At 39.0% G+C, this 21,356-nt stretch overlaps 1 long non-coding RNA gene across 5 annotated transcripts in view; it reads left to right on the top strand.

Annotated features, from left to right (window-relative positions):
- LOC108502790 overlaps positions 1–21,356 on the top strand; it is a 370,315-nt gene that overhangs the window by 237,802 nt on the left and 111,157 nt on the right. For all 5 annotated transcript variants that reach the window (XR_001876621.1, XR_001876623.1, XR_001876622.1 and 2 more), the window contains one exon: positions 174–311. This is a non-coding gene — a long non-coding RNA (uncharacterized LOC108502790). The remainder of the gene's footprint in view (positions 1–173; positions 312–21,356) is intronic.

Raw genomic sequence — 21,356 nt, 5'->3', positions numbered from 1 at the left:
AAGGCAGTATTTTGTCATAATACGTAAATAAAAATGCAGTATGCAAAATTCCTGCTTTTTGTTACCTATTTTTGTCCTTCCCTGTCACATACATGCACTGTTTTTCAGACAAACATTCCTTTTTATTTTTTTTTTTTAAGTTATTAGTGCTGAGTCTTGTTTTTCTCTTACAGTTTTTTTGTACCGTATTCTGTACCATTTCATCAGCTGCATCTCGTGGGCAAAGAATGAATATGTTCCTGTAGCCCCTATAAGATGTCCTCAAGCAGCAGAAAGGTTCATATATCCCATATGGAGCTTTGTGGCTTCAGGTGAGAAAGAATTTATTGAAGCAGATGAATTTTGCAAGTGAACTGATTTTATGCAAATGTACCAATGAAAGTTCGTGATTCAAATGTCTGTGGGCTAAATTATAGGAAAAGTGTTTCTTGGTTAAAAATTCTTCATGAAGAACTTTAAAATACATTATGAAACAAGAACTGGTAAAATGAATCTCAAACTACTGTAAAGCAGTTTGAAATATAACACTATTTTTTTCCTTACTATTACTGTTTCCAATTTTACTTATTTATTGATTTTTGTTATTAATTTTTTTTTGGTCTTCAGGTCAGTTGTTTTTAGTATCCCTCTCTATAGCTTTTGCACCAGTTAACCTAAGGTGTTTTATTTAAAATATCCTAAAATGCATAGGGTATTGCCATGTTTAATTACAAGGAGTTTTCACTGGATTGGGAGTAGATGTGGTGTTTTGACTGCTCTGGCAGAGAGATTACTTTTCCAGTTCCCTCTTCTGGTCAGATGATTCAGAGTGGAAGTTACTAATAAGGTGAGATTAACATATTGCTGTAACAACTTATGTGGACTCCCTGTGGAATAAAGCCTTGTTTTACGCAGTGAATATAAAAATATTGAAATATATCTGTCTATTCTTCAAAAAAGAAAGAATTTAAAATTAATACAGCCCAGACAATGTGCCTGTACACTCTTTTTAACAACTTACCTCTAAAAGAAAAGTTACTTGGCTAATGAGATGCAGTAATAATTCCTGATCTCTCTTGTTTGGTTTGGGGCTTTTTCATTTTGTTTTTCTTTTAATTTTTTAAGCATGGAACTTCATCTCTTGCATATTGCACTGGTGTTTTCCACAGTGGTTTTTAAAACTGGGTTACATCTTCAGCTGATTATATTGCAAAGTTTATTTTTAGATTAGTTTTTTATCACTGCTGGAGAATTATACAAAAAAAATTAGACACATTGAGATTTTTTTTTTCTTTGTATACTGTAATACTCAGAAATAGTTTTGCACATGGGAAAGGATTAAAATAGCAACAAGAAAATACTAAGTGCTGTGTGTAAGCCTTTCTTTGTGGGTGTGCTGGTTTAAAGGTAAACCGGCAGGGGAAATGAATCCAACTCAAAGGAGAGATTATAAGTCAGAGTAACAATTTAATAAAATAATACAGTAAATACGATTATACAGACAAACAGTTGGTTTTAACCCACAAAACCCAAATGTATAACCCAGCACCCTGGGGCATGAACAGAGTGGTGTTCGTTGGGCCCCCTGAGTCCAAAGTAAAAGGAGAGGGAAAAAAAACTGTTGGTGAGAGTGGTGGTTGCAGTCTGGTCAAGAGTGGTAATTGCAGTCTGGTTGAGAGTGGTGGTCTGCAGTCTTCCTCTGGGTCCCACGAGTGGTTAAAAAAGTCCCAAGACTCCAAGATTATATATCCTCCGGTTCAGGCAGGAATGCCCAGTACCTCCCTCAGGGCAGGGAGTTCCACAGTGGGTGCAAGGAAAGGAGCATCCTCCTGTCTCACAGGCCTCTTAACACCCAGTTTGTAGCCTGAGGAGTCAGGCTGCTCTGGGCAGAGGGTGTAAATGGTCTATTGATACCAGTTTCTGGGCAATGGCATGGAAGGCTATAGAATACCCAGTTTTGGGTTACACCCATCCAGTGATGAACTGGTCCCAGCTGTTCTAACTAGGACAGTGGGGTATCATGAAACCACGCGAATTTCAGGGCAAAGATTGCACAACGGAAGTTCTTGACCAATATTCAAGAAGACACTGTGGTACAAAACCTGTAATTTAAGAAAAGAAGCATAAAAAGTACGTATCATATTTGTGGTTATCACACAGCAGTATCCAAATATTGCAAATTTTCATCTTTGAATACTCTTCTCAGTTATAAAGCAGAAAGTATTCAAATTTATCTGATTACTTTCTCGTAAAAGTCCAACTGGAACAATTAGTTCATTTTACTATTTACTGCTGACATTGCACTTTTCTAGTAACTAGTGCCCCAAAGTACAGTTTGCTGAAATCAATAGCAGTATATCCATTAACTGTGAGGTTACAGATCAGTCTCTGAAACAGTTTTAACATGATTTGTTATATATGCTCTGTCAGTCATTCCAGAGTTACAAGGTTCTGCAAGATTTTGTGCCTCTGCCATTTCACCCTGTCAGCACAGTAGTGGATAGGGACAACTGTCACAGTATTTCTAGATCCTCTTTAGAAAATGATTGATGTAATTTCTTAAAGGAGATATACTCTCTTAAGCAGCCATCAGTCTTTCAAAACATGAAATCACTGATGGAATATTAAGATTCTGAGATCATATGAGTGCTGACAGGAAGGTTTGGAGAAAAGTACAAGAACTTTACATTTTATTCTGATGGTCATGGTGGCTTCCAAGCCTTGTTCTGTGTATTTCAGTTTGATTTAACCCTGATTAGAATCCATTGGGTTATTTGCTCTGAGGCATGTCATGCTTAGAGCATGGGTAACACAGTAAAGCCAACCTCAGGGTGTTTGGTAGAAGAGCTGGACACATTAAAAATGCCAAAATTCAGTTTCATGGTGGTTTAGGATAAAAGCTTTGGAATTCTTCTGTGAAGGAGAGCAAAGCTTCAGTGCAGTCTTTGCTGCAACAAACAAAACCAAAGATAGGAGAATGAGAATAAGAGTTCTGGGAAGAAATCCAGCAAGGTGTATTGTAGCTGAAAGATGCTTTTTTTACAGAAAATGAGGTTGTTAACCCCATTAAGGTGTGGAGCCACAATCCCAAAGGACTCCTAAGAAGGGGCAATCCTAGGGCTGATAACATATGTGCTCTTTCCAGGGGATAGGCTGATAACCTATAAACTCTTCCCTAAAGGCAAGGAAGGAGGGAGGGGGTTTGGGGATGGCAGCTGGTGAGTTGTTAGAAATCTCTAGAGGTCAAGAAACTAATTTTTTTATTGCTACATTAGCTGCCAGGTCACTGGGAGAATCTTTTAACAATTTGATAAAGCAAAATCTCTGAGAAAAAGTAATTTCTCAATTTTTACTCCTTTATTTTTATTTTTTTAATTTATTTATTTATTTATTCCTTGCCCTTACATTTGGGACTCTTCCATAGTTTCATAAAGAAGAATTCATTTTGCTTTGAGAAATAAAACCCACAGAGGGATACTCTTTTTTCCTCTCCCTGAGTGAATCTTTGTTTATGATCAATGTCTCAATTGATGATCATTAACTTATTTTCTCATTGGACATCTCATTTAAAAAGAAGACAAAGAAAGACAAAATTCATATGTGCTATTTCATTGACAGCAAATGTCAAAAATGTAGTTAGATATTCTGAACTAGGCTTTCAGTTACAAAATTCCAGACAGAAGAGAAAAATACTGAAGCTGGAAATCTAAATACCTGATTTTGCAGCTCCTTATCTATATTATAGTTCACCTACTACAAAAATTCTTGGTATCGATGTCATTATTCAAAGAATGATAGCAGTTGGGAACAAAATTTGGGTTAAATGTCTCTCTTTGCTACAGAGCTTCTGGACTGACAGTGGCATTGCAGCACAATTTCTCATGTTGGGCAGACAGGTACAGGCTGTACAGGGCCACTTGTGCCTTGACAGCAAGGAGGCAGCACCTGAGAGGTGCTGGTCAAACACATGCAGGGCTAATTGATTGCTGAGCAGCTGCACAGAGCACATTGCACCTGCTGTAATCTCTTTGTAGCCCAGTTAGTTGCTTTTCCTTCCCTCATATATCTCTGACTTCGCTGCAATTTGTCTTTGTTGTTGCAGTCCCGATAGTTTATCTTGCTGCTATGTCTTCTTTTATGAACATTCTTCCTCTGTCACTGTCTTTCAGGGACACCATCCTGAACCTTGCTCTGCACCACATGGGTATGTTAGACCTGAGCCAACCTCTCTACATTTCACAGAATAGTGAAAATGGATGAGTTTTTCACTCTTTAAATAAACAACCTGAGTTCTTGTTAAGCATTATCTACCTCTCACTGAAGGTGCAGTGCTTGCAAATCCACTCGGTGTGTGTGTGTGCAGTGTATATGTGCAGCTTTGGTGCAGGGATAACTACAGACCCCTTTGGTATGGGGGTAACCACAGACCCCTGTTTGGAGTCAGTAGCTGTTCAAAAGAGCCATGCTCATGGCTCTTGAAATGTGGCAGGATATTCTGGTTATGGTTATGCAATCTCTGCTCATGCTGTGGGAGTTGGTTTTGCAGGTTTTTGTTTACTGCCTATTTACATGCACAGATTTGGTTTTGGATTTCATACCCATACATAAATTTTAGCAAAACCAGAGCTCTTCTGCTTAGCCATCTGACTCCAGTATAAACAGACAGTGTGCAAGAGGGGATCCAAATCCTTCGGAGATTTATTGGTGCTGTTATAAACCTCAAAAATAAAAATAATGAATCAAATCCCTTCAATTGAGGACCTTTCTTAAAATGCAATGATGAATGTTGAGTTCTTTATACATCTTTTTTTCTGGTTCTGTATTACAAGGTTGGAAACTAATTTCTTAATAAGATCTGATAGGTACCTTTGGGAAGATCATCCTGGATGGAAAGTGTGCATGAAATCCAACCAGGCAAGCCAGGTAACTGCAAGAAGAGCAAGAAATAGTGGATTTTCTGTATGACCATTGGCTAGATATATAATTTACCTGGGAAATTGAGATCTTGATGAAATATAGTCTAGCTATTTGAGTAACTGTGCCTTACACTATGGTTGGGATAGTGTCTTCCAAGCATCTTATTTCTTCCCTGTGGGGAATAAGCAGGCTGAAGGCCTGGAAAGAACCAGACCTTAGCAGGTTTCGGGCCAAGCAGAGTACAGAGCAACTCATCACGGGGATGAGAGAATACTTCCATGTTTGTGTAGGTTATAAAAGGCTGCATCCTTTGAACAAAAGTGTCTCAGTTCCTCTCCCCTCTGAGTCCATGCCTTCAATATGCCATAGTCCAGATCTCTTATGGTCAGATTTCTTGCTATTAAGACAAGCAAATCCACAGGTGTGCTGAACTAAAAGGTAGTCAGACAGCTTCCAGGGATCCTGAGTGGATGCACAGCGAAGGAAATATCAAGGGCTTAATCCAAGTCTGTGAAATTGCCAGCACTGAAACTCCTGTCCTTGAGGCTGACTAGTTGCTAATGTGAAATTCTGGCAGTGCTTCCCAGATCTGTTGAATCCGTAGAAGTTTGCAGCTACAAAAGCCTCAGAAAAATTAAAGCTTTATGTGCGGGCACGTTTGCATCCCTGTAAGCCTATGTCTACAACGTATGTTTTATTCTGATAGCTCTCAAGTAAAAGAGCAATAAAAATTTTAAGCAGCTGCCCTTTCTGATATCTGCTACCCTGGGGCTCATTCCAATGCTCATTGAAAGTCAATGACAAAGATCCCATTACCTTTAATCATGCAGGATCAGGGCCTTATATGACATGGTCAATCCTGCTGAGCATTTGTGCAGTGAATATTCTCTTGAATAGTTATGCTTTTGACTGCACTAACTCATCTCTGCATTAGCTCTTTGTAAATATTCTGGTTCAGGCGTGTCGGTAACCAGGGATGTCTGTCCATGGAAACGGGCAGAGCTGAGTAAACGTTGGAACAGGGTCCTGAAAACAGGTTTTAAATCTATGACTCTTCATACAAAAACATCTGCTCTGGAGATGCTACCTAGCAACTCAAACCCCAGAAGGGGATCATGCAATTCATGGGTTCAGTGATAACCAGAAAAGTCTGAAGTTTAAACCCCAAATACGTCCTGATAACGAACTGGTCACATGCAGGCCACAGACAGGGAATGATCTACCCATACTGTGTGAAACAAATATTTGTCAGGCTGTTTGCTTACTTGGACTGTCCCATCATTTATAAAACCAGAAAAAAAACCCCTAACTTTCTAAAACATAACATATTTACTTCCTAACTGTGAACACATATTTTTGAGGTACAGCTTTTGTCCGTGGACATGGCAGAATCTTGCTTTGTCTTAGTAGAGTCTACTACTCTTTACTGATTTTGATGCCATCCTTCTTATAACAGCCAAGTTCATTCAGACCAAAATGCCTTGACAAGAATTCTACATATGTCACATACATTATGTTATTTCAGGAGGGAATAGGAAAGAAAATCCTCAGCAGAATTGCTACAGAAACCCATTTTTGTTCTTGGCTTTGTTGTTTTATCTCCTCTGCTTCATTGTGGCAGGAAAACTGAATGCAAATGAGAAAACCAGGGCAATCTCAGGCACCAATTCTATGGGATTTAATTTAGGAACTGAAATTCCATCTTGAATTTTTCCTAGGCAATTTGCAAGTCAGATTATTTGAAAAATCCCGTCAGTCTAAATATTTTTTCCTAGGCAGAGCAGTGTTTCAGCTTTATCTTATCTACATTTTTTTTTTTCAGAATCTGGTGATAAAAGGCCCCTTGCTTTGGGACTGTTTATGTGGATGTGACATTATCTCTCTGTGCCACTGCCTCTCTAGGTTCTAGCAAAGTGCTTTAGAAGTCCAGGGATGTCTCTTCTGTTCTTTTGATAACAGAGTTTTCTCTTGTTTTCTGTCTCTTCTTTCTCTACCTTGGCAGAATCTACCGTGCAAATAGCACACAGATGAAGGGTATCTTCTGAATATTTTGTATCTTGTGCCAATATTTTGTATCTTTTGTAATTAACTTAAGACAATAATGCTTCCTTCTTGGAGAAAATTTTTTCACCTTGCGTTGCTAACATTTTACGCTTTAATCAAAAGCAACAAAACCTTTTGTGGGGAATAATTCTATAGCTTTGAGTGTTTGATCATTTCTTCAAGGTGATTCTTTATATGAGGATGCATATGCAGCTGTTTCATTTGAAGAGCCCATTAAAATCTTTGGTCATTTTTCAGCTCTGGGACTGGATGAATTTTTATTCAGGTCTGCTGAGCTGGGAAGGCTGGGAGGAATGTGTTTGCATTTTAAGTAACTTTCACTGGTAAAGCTGATATGGCTCTGAACTTGGAAAGCATAGAAAGGACGTTATCTTAATTTTGTCTAAGTCATCTCCATCATGCAAGTTGATGGCCACTTTTCTTTGTAGCTATTCCTGTGCACTGGACACCAGTTCCTGGAGTGTGAAAAGCCAGACTTTCTCATCTGCTGTTTGAGAGTAGACCTGTTTCCATTTCCCATAGCCCTGCTCTAAATTCCCCATGCACTCATTTATTTCTCTGTTTGGACCATATCTTTTCCCTCCAGCATTAATTTGGGAACTTCTGCTTGATCTACACCCACTAGTTTTGTAATTTCGTTACAGCACCCTCAAGCCAATAATTCATGCAAACATATAACGTGCACATTGGTTTGGTTTTCATGGAGTAAAAACCATTCCCCATTAAGTGTGAGATTAGGTTTTTCAGCAGGGATGAATGAGCACTGAAGTAATTCTACCTCGAGTTGGCTGGGTCCCGTGGAATCCTGGAAGAGCAGATGCGACAACCCCCTCTTGGGAGCAGTTGTTCCCGCCTTTCTGCAGAGGGATGGACTAAATGACCTCTGAGGGACAGCTCCAGACTCTGTTTATTTGATGACAACTGTGTTTTCCTTCATCAGCTTGTGGGTTTGCTTGTAGGTAAAAGCAGCACACAGTGAGGTAGCACAAGCCTAGACCTTAGGGCTTTCCCTTTTGATCCAGAGCCGAGAGAGGGGATGAACTTCCTTCCCTTTTTACCCTCTCAGGATGACCCTTCCCCATCCACACCTACTACCTGTAGTAGCTGTGCTCACAAAAGGACACCCTTTCTCCTTGCTTCTTCTGCATTTGCTTCTCCGCGGGTCACTGCCTTGTGTGAGCCTGCCCAGTCCTGCCCTAAGAGTTAAAACAGTTTCCTGCTGCACCTGCCCTGCTCCTCTGCAGCCCTCAGCTGCTGAAGCTTTTAATCTACCTCAGAAGAGGGAGTGGTTTTATTCTGGATTGGTGCTTCCTGCGGCTTGTGCATTCCTCTCAGATGCTTTACACATAATCCCAGCTGAAAGGTTGCTTATTATACCTGCAAGAAAATGGTATTCTTAATACAAAGGCATTGTGAGTAGGTTGACAAGTATCCTAAAAATACAGATGCATTATTAAAGCATTGTCTGTCTTGCTCAATCACCACATCTTGAAATGTATCCTGTGTTTTTTTTATTCTGTCTGAACCATTTTTAGGGTTAAGCTTTCTGTGATCATCACTTAGACTTTCTTTGCACCTCCCAGACACAGTGTATTAGTGTTGCTATTATTGGCATAGCAGTGGTTCACACTAAGTCAGAAAAATCTCAGCCTGGCTGCTGTGGTGATCCCCTTCTGAGCAAAATACAACTTTAGTTTGCTTATCTAAATTAGTCTGTGTGCTTACAATATAGACCTAATCAATAGGAATCTGCATTTGTGAACAAGACTAATGAAAATGATCTGAAGGAAGGAAGTCTCTTCTGAACTGTAGTCTCTCTTAGGTTCTTCATGATGCAATACCCTCCTTTTTCAAGGCAATTTGGTACTTTAAGTGTCTAAACTAATCCATTGAGGAAAGCCAGAGCCAAACTGTATAATATAATAAATACCAAAAGCAGCTTATTTTACTCTTTGAATCTATTCCATCAGTGCTGCACAAATACTCCTCCTTTGGTTTTTAAGAATTTAGGGCATGGATAAATGTCAGTGGGAGTCTGTGGAAATAATTCCATTGACTTCAATTGGATTAGGATCAGTTTCTTATGAAATAATTGTAGGAAATCACTGTGTAGGAACTGTTGCTGAAACGCATAACTCATAGAAAAATCAGACTAAAAGGAATAAATATCAAGGCCAGTTCCTTGTCGTGAGAGACAGACAAGTCAGATACCTTCCATGAGCTAATTAAGAAACACATCTCCTTTAATACATTCATAAAATGCTTCAGACATGCAATGTTAATAAAATCAGTGTTAATTTGGGGCTTAGCTTTACTGAGTCAGGGCTTGGCAATTTTTTCTGGATTATGCAGAGCTGCTGTCACACAGAAAACCTGTCTGGTACTGCATTTGAGGTAGGAATTCACATAATAATTTGCGGGAACTTTATAGCATTATGACAAACAGAACTTAATGATAGAATATCAGATTGTTTCCAGATGCATGAGCAAATATACTTTGTTGAATCTCTGAGAAAATGGTCCCTCATATTAACAGCCCATACCTAAGCATCTGTCAAATTACTTAATGCTTAGGTATTATTAGGTAAAATTTCCCTTCTTTTTAAAGAAAAAGTAATGGATCTAGTTTAAAGTAGTACTTTTCCTGAAAGAAAAAAGTTATGTGAGGTGTTTGAGGGCTGGTGCAATCACTGAATTAAATCTGATTTCATTTTTTTGCTTTTCCATATTATGTTTTTATACAAATTACATTTATCATCAAAGAATTAAAATATCAATTATTTGTCTCAACTGACACAACAGCAAATCCTTATGTTTTATAATTCAATATATACTAGATTGATTTCTTATAATTTTTGATCTCTGATAGAAATATATACAGTATTCAGCCACTAAAAGTGTTTCTGCATCATTCTTATTTCCTTCTGACCCCTACTGAACTTAAAAATAGACACTGTGCACTCCTTAACTGAGGAGAAGTTTGATTTCTAATAGCCAGAAAATATTTTTTGTTTGCAGCTGAACAACATTTTTCAAGGACATTGCTCAACATGTCCATATAATCAAGTTTTGAGAACATTTAAAATATCGCCTATAATTTTGAAACTGTTGAGAGAAGAGTAAAACTCATCTAGAAGTTCTTATAGAAGATGAAATGAAGACTCATCTATAGGTTTCTTTAGCTGTATATCAACTGAGGTTGCTATACAATTAGATGAAAGCAGGTATTTATTTTCCTTTCCACTTGATTCTTGGCAGAAAGGAATCTTATGTATTGATGGTAGCATTTTGCAAAAGAATACATATTAGAATTCAAACCGCTTTAGTTTAATGCACATTTTAAAAAAATATTTGTGGTTTTAATATGTTTTCAAACGTTCCTTAAGCAGCTTGGTTTCCATTTTGCAGGTCATAGTGAAGGTGATGATCTTTCACATGAATGGCAATGAATAGCTATCAGAAACATTTTGGTATATGTTTGAGGCAAGGCTGGCCACAGAAATAACAAGTGTGTTTTTCGGCCAACTCTATTTTCTCAATACAAAAAGGAGCTACTCTATTGTTGGCATAATTCCACAGTGAGGTGGCTTGGGGAAGAGCAAGTCATCAAAATTCCTGGAGAACAAGGTATCACATTTTTGTCTCTCTGCCATTCAGTGCCCTCTGGGCAGGTTCTTCCGTCTCCAGTCTGGTGGAGCAAGGCCTACAGTACCTTTCCCAGCTCAGAGCAAACAGTGTCTCTATGCTCAAGCATAATTTCAGTCCAAATCTTCCTGTCCTCCGTGCTGAATCAATACAGACATTTTAAAGAGTTTCTTGCAAAGTTCCTGCTTGGGAATTGCCAGACCTTTCTGGGAGGGTTTGTTTTCTGCAGTGTCTCCGAGCAGCGCTGTGCTTGCTCAGCTCTTGCAGTGGCTCCCAGTATCACTGGCCAGATTTCCCTGGTTGCACAGCCATTAATGAGCCTTGCACAGCCTTTCCCTCTCTGGATCCTAAGCAGGACATTTCAGGCACAGCTGGAGACCTGGATTATTACATCATTTAAACAAGCCGAGCAGCAAGCTCTGTCAGATTTTTGTGTGTGCAATTCAACACTGGTTTAAAACAAAAAAAGCAGAGAATAGCGGGGGTGTGTGTTTTGTGTTGGGAGTATGGCTAAACTTTATTAAGAGGTCAGGTTTCTTCAGGCCAAGTTCAGCACTAAAAGCAAGGTCTAATCAATAATATAGCTCTGCACAGGTCTGATTGATTGATTCAGCCTTTCTTGTGCTCATGAGATGGATTAATGAAATAAAAAATGTTCCCTGAAATAAGCAGTTGATGGTCCTTTAATGTAAATGGTTGTTCTCTCTTCTTGGGGCTAAGCCCCAGGATGCTTATTCATGTCATGATTTATTATTCTGCTGCAACTATATTGTCTCATAAGACAGGCTCTCACTTCCCACATCATCCTGGTGATCATTCACTTCATCTGTTCCAACCTCAATTCCTCTCTACTGAATAGGAGAAATCTGAATGGCACCTTCTATTTTTAAGTAAGTTTTCCTCCAAGTCATGGGCATACCCTGATCTTTACAAACAGAATTTCAGCAAAAAAAACACAAACCCTTCCAGAATTTCTGCACACAAAACTCTGGAAACTCAGGCTGGTGAAGTATCAACCCAGCCCCGGATGCTGCTTTCTGTACGAGATAGAAGTCTTCTAAGATTAACTTGAATTTTTCCACATGAAACTGAATTTAACTATGCTTATGCAACCAATTTATGCTGCAATATATATGTAAGCACAGCACAGGGAAAAAGGCCCTTTCGAAGGGCTTCTGAGGATATGTATAAATTGCTGAGGGCACCCTGATGATGATACACACATTATATAAAGGCAAACTACTAGTCTCCATAACTTTATATAAAAAGAAATGTTGTTAATGGTTATACAATAATTTATTTATAATATATTATATAATTCTCTTTGAATTCTAGTGACAAAGACTTGTGTCAATCCCATACATGCACTAAGATGCACTTCAATTTGGTTCATTTACTATTTACTGGGGTTTCAGTTCTGCTCTCCTCTGCCAATAGTTAATTAAAAACTTCCATAATACTCAACTACCAATGAAATAAATGTAGCTCAGTGGATAAAAGTTCCCCTTCTACAAAAGTTGTGATATTTTTATTCAGAATGTTCCCTTGCACTTTTTTTCCTCCGTGTAATATTGGTGACGATATTTTTATCTCTGTCAGCCTTAATCTTTTAGAACTTCATTTGATAGGCTAAGATTATTACAAGATTTAAAAAACAAAACCAAACCAAAACCCAACCAAACCAACCCAACCAAACAAAAACACCCAACAAAACCAACCAAAAAAAAGAAGACAACCAAGGAAGGGTGGCTTGCATGTGGAATTTAAGATTGGCAAATTCAGTTTTATTTTGCTAATCTGGATATTTCTGTTGTTATGACTTTCCTGTTCCTTTGAATATGCTCTTTTTTAGTTTAATGTCTTGCTATATTAGGTATGTTCAGCAATGCATAAAACATTTGAGAGGTTTCTGAACATACTTTAAATTTTAATTAACTGGTTAGCTTTTCTGCCAGTGTCAGTATCTTTCTATATCCTCTGAGCTAGGTGACCATCTCTGGTGACTAATTCACTAAGAAGATTTTGATTTAGGCTTTAAAATCCAGTTATTAGAAAATGGCATTTCAAATAGAAATAGGTGTTGGTGAAGTTCAGTTCATTTTACCTAGTCTACATTAAAAATGTCAACTACATGAATCAGCACATCTGCTTGATTGGGTTTCACTTCAAATGAGAGAGTGATGTTTAAAAAAAAAAAAACAAACCCCTTCCTCCACTGCAGGCCGTTGGTGAAGCACTAGTCATGTTAATAAGAGAGTATTCTCAGAAACAGCCCAAATTAGAAATAGATTAACTATGAAAATCGTGTAACTGAGACTAATTTTACTCCTGTTCTCCCGGGTTTCTGTCTTGAATGTGTCTTGGGAAGAGGAGGTACAACTTTTACATTTTGTTCATCTTAACTAGAGAAATATCTGATCTTTTTTCCTCTAAAATTTCCTATTTGTGCCCGTGCTTGGCCTTGGTTTGCACAGGCCAAGTTCTCTGATTTGCTTCTCTGGCAACAGGGAACCCACGTGCCAACAGTCGTTTGTTTGCACTGCCTACACCAAAACCAATCCCAGCTGGTTGCAGCAGGTCGGTGTGGGGCCTTTGGCAGCCATGGATTCCTCCTAGAAAGGTTACTAATATACTTGAAGTAAAACACAGATTGAAATGTCTTCATGGGGGTAAAAAACCGCAAGTTTCCCTCAGAAGAGTTTCTGTTCTAAACATTTGCTGAGTTCTCAGTGCATACCAAGTCTCTGCTGTTAATTGCCAAGGCTGCATTTGTATATGTGCCACAGCAGAACCTGAGCTCTATTCACAAGGCCCAAAGGTCTCATCGGGGATAAAATCACTTACAAGGCATCCCTGGACTTGAAACAGTCACTTTCTGTCTTCTTGTTCCTGGCTATTCATAGAACATGCAGACATTTTTTTCATATGCCAGGGTTATTCTTTAATAGTTTTCTCCAGTATGATACTTTTTTGCTATCTCAAGTGTCAGTTACTGATCATCGGATTCATTTCTAAAATGAATTTTAATGTCTAACAGTTCCTTCTCCTTCTATTTATACTCCAGCACAGAGCCTACAGATAGGGGACATTATCGAAATCCTTCTTCTAATGTTTGTGTTTATGTACATAGTGTCTGTTAACATTAAGAAACTATACACGGGTTTAAAAATACATTTTACATAATCACTAAATATATTGTTTCTGGAACATTGCTAAACTTTTTCTTTTTAAAAGCAAATACCATACCCAAGAATATACAGAAGATTATTATTTCAAAATATGAGATAGGTAAGACAGTGTACCAGTATATACATTTATATATGCACACATGTACTTCCTCTTGTTGGATTGTGTTCTAGAACCTTTTCAGTTTCTCCTAACTTTGTGCAAGTGTGCTTGGTAGACTGGAGTTTTCCTCATTGATTGCTAATACTTCTTTTTTTAAAAGAAATTTTCAGCCAGTTTCACATACTTTTCATATATCGGATGAAGGAAAAAAAACTCTCTAGCAAAAGGAAATGACGGCTAAAAATAGGTTCAATTTAATATGCTTTCATGTTTTCAAAAAGACGTAGGAAATTTAAGGGGTTGGTTTGCCATAGTCATGAAAATACCTGTCCCAGTATGGCCAAATTAGGTTTAAGAAGTGGAACTTCGTGGGTATGTAAGGGCAGACTGAAAGCTCCCAGGACTCTCTTTGGCTGAGGATGCTCCATGCCATGCCTCCGGCGCTTGTGGCACTGTCCAGCTTGTGTGCACTGAGCCCAGGGAGCAGCAGAGCAGGCTCCTCACAGCTCCTGGGGCTGAGGACATGGCCCATGTGCCACCCCCAGGAAGGAAATTGGACTTCCCTGGTGATCACCATCCCCAGCTGCTCTCCAGTATGTCTTGGACGCTTTCAGCAGCACCCATGCTGGGAGTCAAGCTGAGTGGATTGGAAGATGGCAGGTTTAATTTGAATGTAGAACAGCCTGGAGCCAGACCAAGGACAGAAAAAGGATATTTTGGAACAACACTGGTGACACTAGAACTGAGGGGCAGGCGGGGGCAGAAGAAACAGTGATCAGTTTGGCTACTTTGAGCTGAGGATATAGGAGTGGCAGGCAAGGAAGTGGAGCTTTTTGTGTGCGAGAGGAGCTAGGGATGTGGTAAGCCCTGGGAAAGGACAAAACCGGGAGCCAGTGATGTGCAGTGGGAACACACACATTGAACATGACAGTGAGAGGCAGCTTTAACTTGGTCAGTAATGTGTAAGGGCTAGAGAGGAAAGCAATCAGATTATTGCAGACATGAGCTCAGGAGAAAGACTGTGATACAGAGTTACAAAAACCCAGTTGTGAGAAGGAGCCAGAGTATAAGGAATCAGGTTGGCATTTTTATTTTTGTTATTTTTTAAACACCATCTTGGGGAGTTTAAGCACTCCGTCTTGGAGTGCTTGAGTTTGATGTTTTTAATATCACATTCTGAAGAACAGAAAGTCAAAATCAGTCCACGAAGGAGATGAGTAAAAACCAGCGGTAGATATTTAATGCAATAACTTGGATTCATTTGGGTAGTAGCAAAAGACAGCCCGTCAGTGCATCATAACTATTTTCCTGTTTGTGTTAGCACAGCCTTGTACTGTCACAGTTGTAATTAATGTCACCATTGAGGTGGAATTGGGGAAAGGCTGTGCCAGCCAATTAAAATGGTAATATGACTTCAGAATCTGTTTGTGATTGTATTGATTCCTTTAATGGAAAGCTTCTCTGTGACCTTTTCCAAGCACATATTGTACTTTTCACACTTTTGTAGATTAATCTTGTAAAGCACTATTTTAAATTGTCGCACAGTAGGCTTGTAGGATTTTATAAATTGCCTAAAAGATGATAAAAAATACTGTGATTTTGTTATGAAGAGCATTAGAGCACTGCTAGCAGATCACGAAAAGTGCCTCTGAAAGTCTACTGGGAATCTCCCCATGGCAGAATGAAAATCACAGTAGAGCAATTAGGAAAAAGAAGATGTCTTTTATTAAGACACAGGTATTTGTTGTGGTGGAAAACTTGTTTTAAAAATGCACCATAGCTATAGCTATCAAAGAAAATTTAGAGTAAGAACAATTTATGGTTCATAAACTATAAAAATGTGAATAAAAGGACCTTTCTGAGTTTTGGAAGAAAGCAGGCACTGTAGTCGAGTCTGTTAAAGCATAAAACATCAGGCATGCCCTTCATTCCTCAGATACTCCATGTGAGAGATGAACCTAAAGCAAAATTCCACACTGGAGTCCAGCTCCTCTCAAGCTTTACTAGCCTGACTCTTCAGATAGAAACCAGTGAGTCAGATGTGATGGGATTTGAATTTTCTGGAGAGAGAGGAATACCTGGGGAAGAGGCTGTGTGATGAAAAAAGGCTTTTGAATCTCCAAAGAGCAGGAAATTATTGTGCTCCCAACTTTACTGTGAGATTCCTTGTCGCTCACTGGGAAAATATTAACTCATAGTTGACAATTGTTGATGAGCAGTTTTGTTGTGATACCAAACAGGCACTGAGACTCCTTTCACTGTCTGTGAGAGGCAGAAGAAGGCCTGGGAATGCTGCTTACCTCTGCTTATAGACGTAAAAGAGAGGTAAATGCAGATGAACTGCCTATTGACTACTTGCTTATTTGAGCCAGCTCTGCCCCTTTTGCAGAAAATACGAGGAATGTAATTCCTTAAGTCTTTCTTGATGGGTGGTGGGTTTTGTCTCACACTGCCAGGGTGGTGTGTAGGTCTCTTGGCCTTTAGGCTGCTCACACTGTTGCCCACGCTCTTTGTGTGATTCCCAGACAGGTCCTGCACAATCCTTGAGACCAAATCAAGGCTGAATCTTCTCTTCAGAACTCCCTTAACAGCTGTCTTCTGAAGCTGTTTTTGCTGGAAGCTAAACACTGTGTCTCTCCTTCCCATTCCAGTGCTGATCAATCACCCCATCCTGGATGGCCTGTGGGTAATATAAACACAAAGTGGAATTCTTTCAATTGAGGCCCGTGGGTTTATATTCCTCGTTCACTGGGATATTTGCTAATTTGATTGTAAATTCTAAGCTCTCTTAACCATCACATTCTGCTCAGTCTTTCCTTTCTATTTTGATTTGTGTTGCCTTGTCTCCTTGATTATCTGCCTGTAATCAAATTTCTTTATGTGAAATACATTGATACTTATCAATTAGATAAGCTAGACCTTCCAGTTCAACTCCTCAGTGATGTTTTTATGCTTTTAGTGTTTGTTTCGTGGTGGAAATGTTGTGTCTGCATGAAGGGGAATAAATAGGCACCTTACTGGGCAGTGTGTGCTGTGAGGTTTGTTCACCCTGGTGTTCTAGTCCATCATGTACAATAATGAGCACGCTGCTGTGCATCAGCAGAAGTGTTCTGATAGCTTTGTCAACATGTGTTTCACTTGCTGGTGCAGGAAGATGTGTATGGACATCCAGAAATGCAGGAATTATTTGGGTGGTGTTGGAGAGTTGTTCAGCATGGCAGGCACAGAGGCTTATCCCCACCACCCCTGCATAAACTAATTGCTCTGAGTTTTGTCACAGAAGGAACTGCAGGGAGTGTGGATGATAAAATGAGAGTCTGGGAGCAAAGACTATGACTGAATTAAGCTGATATGGTAGGCACACCCAAATTTTGAAAAAATTCATAAATATTGAATCAGCTGAATGTAAATAAATACCTTTTACTAGAATATACTCCTGGGCAACATATGTTGCATTTTATTTAGCTTAAAGTCTGAATTTCTGCTGAGAAGATAAAGATTTCTTTGTTGGATCAATTGTGCACGATAAATTGTCCAGTTTATGTAACAGTGATAGAACTGTGGGGTTTGCAACATTCATCTGTGCAAATCTTGGATCTGATGACTCCGCCCCGTTAAAGTAAGTATTAGTGAGTCCTTGCAAAGAGCCCTCAGATCCACCTCTGAAGACTTTCTGCTTGGGCTGCTTTCCACCCAGGGGTGGATTCCAGCCAATTAAACACACAGGTGACATGCAGTGGGAGCAGACAGGGCTTCCACACCTTTGCTTTGCATCCACATGGAAAGCCTGGGGAAAGCTAATGAGCTGCACAACAATCTCCACCTGTTCCTATGCCCTCTTTCCACATCAGTGGTCATTAATGATGGGCAGCTTACAGCAGGAATAAAATACCCCAGGGTGTCCTGAGCAGACAACTGGAGCGTTTCCTGCAGGAGATGAGGTGTGAGGTCTTTGGCTTGGTCACTCATCATTTCCAGGGGACACACCAGTGCTCACCCCCCAGGTCTGTTTGGGCCATCTAAACAACCTCTCAGTCCATGCTGCTGTTTGCCTGTATATGCAATTCCTCACTGGAATTTTGTGGTAACTGTGCAATAACTGAAGCACAAGGTGGCCGGTCCCCAGTCTGGTGAGACACTCTGTCAGTCAAGTAGAACTCTATTAAACTATCAGCTTCTGGTTTGAGTATTCCTATATGAAAACAGATTTTTCTCTCCAATATTCACAGGTTTGACAGAGAGCAAAATATTTCCATTTCCCCCAGCAAACAGCTTGTCCTCATGTAATGACAGTTTTCCATCTGCAGGAACTGCCTTTTTGATACCACAAACCACCTGAGGTGAAAATGTAACTGACTTGCTTTGCTGTAAACCTGCCAAAAGTAAAATTATTATTGCCTGTAGCAAGAACTGTTTTCGTGCCAGTGTATTCTCCAGCTTTGCTAAAAGTTACATACTTCTGATTTTATCAGAACAGAAGAATAGTTGTAGTGTATCTCTTGGCAAATTAGCCTATTCTATTGTGAATCAAGGCAGCAGTTTTATTTGGGACTTCAGGTTTCATATTCACTGAAGAAATCTCTGGTGTGTCAAATTATGCCTTGTCAGTACCTGAATCTGAGCTTCTAAATCACAGGTAAGACAGAAAAGCAGACCCATTTCTGGAAATAAAGGGAACTGCAAATATGCATTTGCAGGTCCTTTTGAAGTCAAGGTAGTTTTGTTTTGGTTTAGTAATATAGATTTAAGTACCTAACTTTATGCATTTATTTTGAAAATATTTGACCTGGAGAATCATATATTAATTAAAAATGTTCCAATTAGAGAGATGTATTTCCAGAGTGCAGAAAGATGACATGGGAGAAAAGAAAATAAAATCATTTGGTTTTTTAGAGGTCTGCATTGTAATGTTTTGGCCAAATTCATCTTCTGACAGACTCTGAGGCCAATCTCAAATATGATTATTTTAAAATGATACGGTTTCATAATGTACTCTTAAAATTGACTTCTAACAGTGACTTACTTTTTCCATGAGCTGCAATCATCCTTATATTGGGAGATATTTAATAAAAAGGCATTACTTGCTCTGACCTTGCCAGCATTCCAAAGGATTTGATAATTTGTGTCATGTCTTTAATCCAGCACAGCATTCTAGATGCTAAAGAAGTTATCCCTTGTGTGTCTGTCCTAACTTTTGCTGACAAAGGGACTCTCAGAACAGAGCACAAGCCACAGAAACCTGCAGGCTTCTTCCTGCTCTGTGATCTGAACCAAAGAGGGTTTTCCTTCCCAGCATCTTGCCGTTTCAGGAATATGCTGGTGATAGGCAAAGCTTCTTCCTTACTGGGCATCCCATTTATGCAAAAATCCTTCTGCTGTGGTTCCTTTATGCCAAACAACATGTCCTTTTTCTCCCATTACCCGTGACAACATCTCACTGCTTAGTCTGTTATTCCCCAGGGAGGTGATTCCCTCTGGAAGGCAAAGAGCAACGACTTTATCCTGAATCCAGTTGTGTTTCTGGTGGGGGTGAGGAGGGCATTCTGCAGTCCTGCTTTTTTGGGTAGTCCCCAACGTCCTTCAGAGAGGCCTTGATGGGAGGAAAGGACTTCAACCAATACCCTTCTCAGTTCGTTACTGAAGAAAGGATGGAGATTTCTTTAATGAAGTTTTATGCAGTGTGAAATATAAAGTGCGAAGAATACGAATACAAGGTACACAAGTATCCATCACAGTTGCTTCCTAGGAGAAAAATATTTGTCCCAGTGAAATCGATATCAATAGTAGTGTCTCTGTTGATTTTTGCAGAGCTGAGAAAAATTTCAGCTTGGAATAACAAGCCTTGGATGCCTCTTTTGCTGGGTCTATTTGCATTTCGTCAAGTAATGGAGTATCAGCTACAGCACATTAGAAAAGCCAATCCATAGGCTCAGCAATGTGACAACTCTTTAAGTCAACATTATTTTAAAATAGTTTTAATCACAACAACATGAAAAATAGCAGGGATTATTACTCCACTAGCAAGTTAATGTAAAAATGTGTAAAAATGCAAGACAGTTAAAAAAAAACACCCTACTGCTTTAGAAGAGACTCTCTTTAACAATATGCAGTAAAGCTTAACACTGTGGCAGTGTAAAAATTGACAGTTGAATCATCTTAAAATAATGCAACTAGAGCTGTCCAAATGTAGTCTATCAACAACTGCATAATACCAAGTGCCCTAGAAAAACCATTGCAATCACCCAGGTTATAACAGGCATTCAGAATTTCAAGATATATCAGTGCAGTAGTGTTTGCATGGTAAATATGCAGACCAGTGTTAAATCATGTCTTGACTGCTTTTGAACCAACTAAAATGTTCCCCAAATTAAAATACTTAGAACAGAATATAATTTCACAAGAAATTAAAGAGACATTCCACATATTGATATATATTATGTACATAAAGCATCTTGAAAGGATTTGGAGTGCCACATTGGATATAAGCAAAGAGGCATTACATTTTCTGTGTGAAAGAATTATTAGGCTGCAACACCAGATTGGGGCTGAGGATATTTTGATTCTGACAGTAAATCATTTCAATAGAGATGGAATGCAAAATGTTTCAAGCCAAACCTTTAGGGAAATGTGTAGGTACTGTCATCATATCCTTAAACATTCTAGAAAAGAAAAACAAAATTCAAAAATGAAAAGGGTCATCACAAAAAGAAGGACAATCTCAATCTAGAATTTCTGCTAGGAATAAAATTGCTGTGGTACCCAAAAAGGTCACAAGGTTTCTTCCTTGGAGCTGTAGGTCTAAATAACAGAACAATAATGCTGTGTTTGCCTTGGAAGTCAGCAATACATAGGAGAAGTTAGATGAAATAAGTTTACTATGAAGATCCTTAAAAATTCCATTGTTTTAAACAAAATGAATTGATGCAGTTCATATCTCAGTACACAGCACTTACATCACTTGGAGCAGTTGCTTTCTGCATGCTCAGTGTTGCCTTACAAAGGCTATGCTTGATCTGAATCAGGATTCAGAGGAAGATCTGTAGCTATCTCACGGGGGGTGGTGGGGGTGTATTTTCATAGTAGCCCATGAAGACAACACAATAAACCTCTGCTCTTTAAAATAAAATTTTAGTTTCTAGGAGGGGCAGTATCAAAGTGGCCCCTGTTTATCAGCACAAAGTCTTAACTCTGTCAAACTGTAATACATGGCAGCAACAGAGATTTAGTGTCAGATCCTAATAATAAAATTTTTCACGAATTTATATAACACACAGTTCCAAATACATGTAGTTGATCTATTGAGTAGCTTTCCAGCAGTATTCAGCTGATTTTGGAAGTGCCTTGTAGAGACATTCTAACTCGTAAATGTCAGCACTGCAGCTCTATAATGAAAGTCCACTTGCTCAGTCTGTTTTCATTTCAGGCAAAATGACAAACTCATCCCTTATTTCCCTCCCTCTGGA

This window comes from Lepidothrix coronata, unplaced genomic scaffold, assembly GCF_001604755.1.
Source record: "Lepidothrix coronata isolate B3197 unplaced genomic scaffold, Lepidothrix_coronata-1.0 Scaffold124, whole genome shotgun sequence".
Lineage (NCBI taxonomy): Eukaryota > Metazoa > Chordata > Aves > Passeriformes > Pipridae > Lepidothrix > Lepidothrix coronata.
Note: the sequence above shows the minus strand (reverse complement) of the source record. Positions and strands in the feature narration are given on the sequence as shown.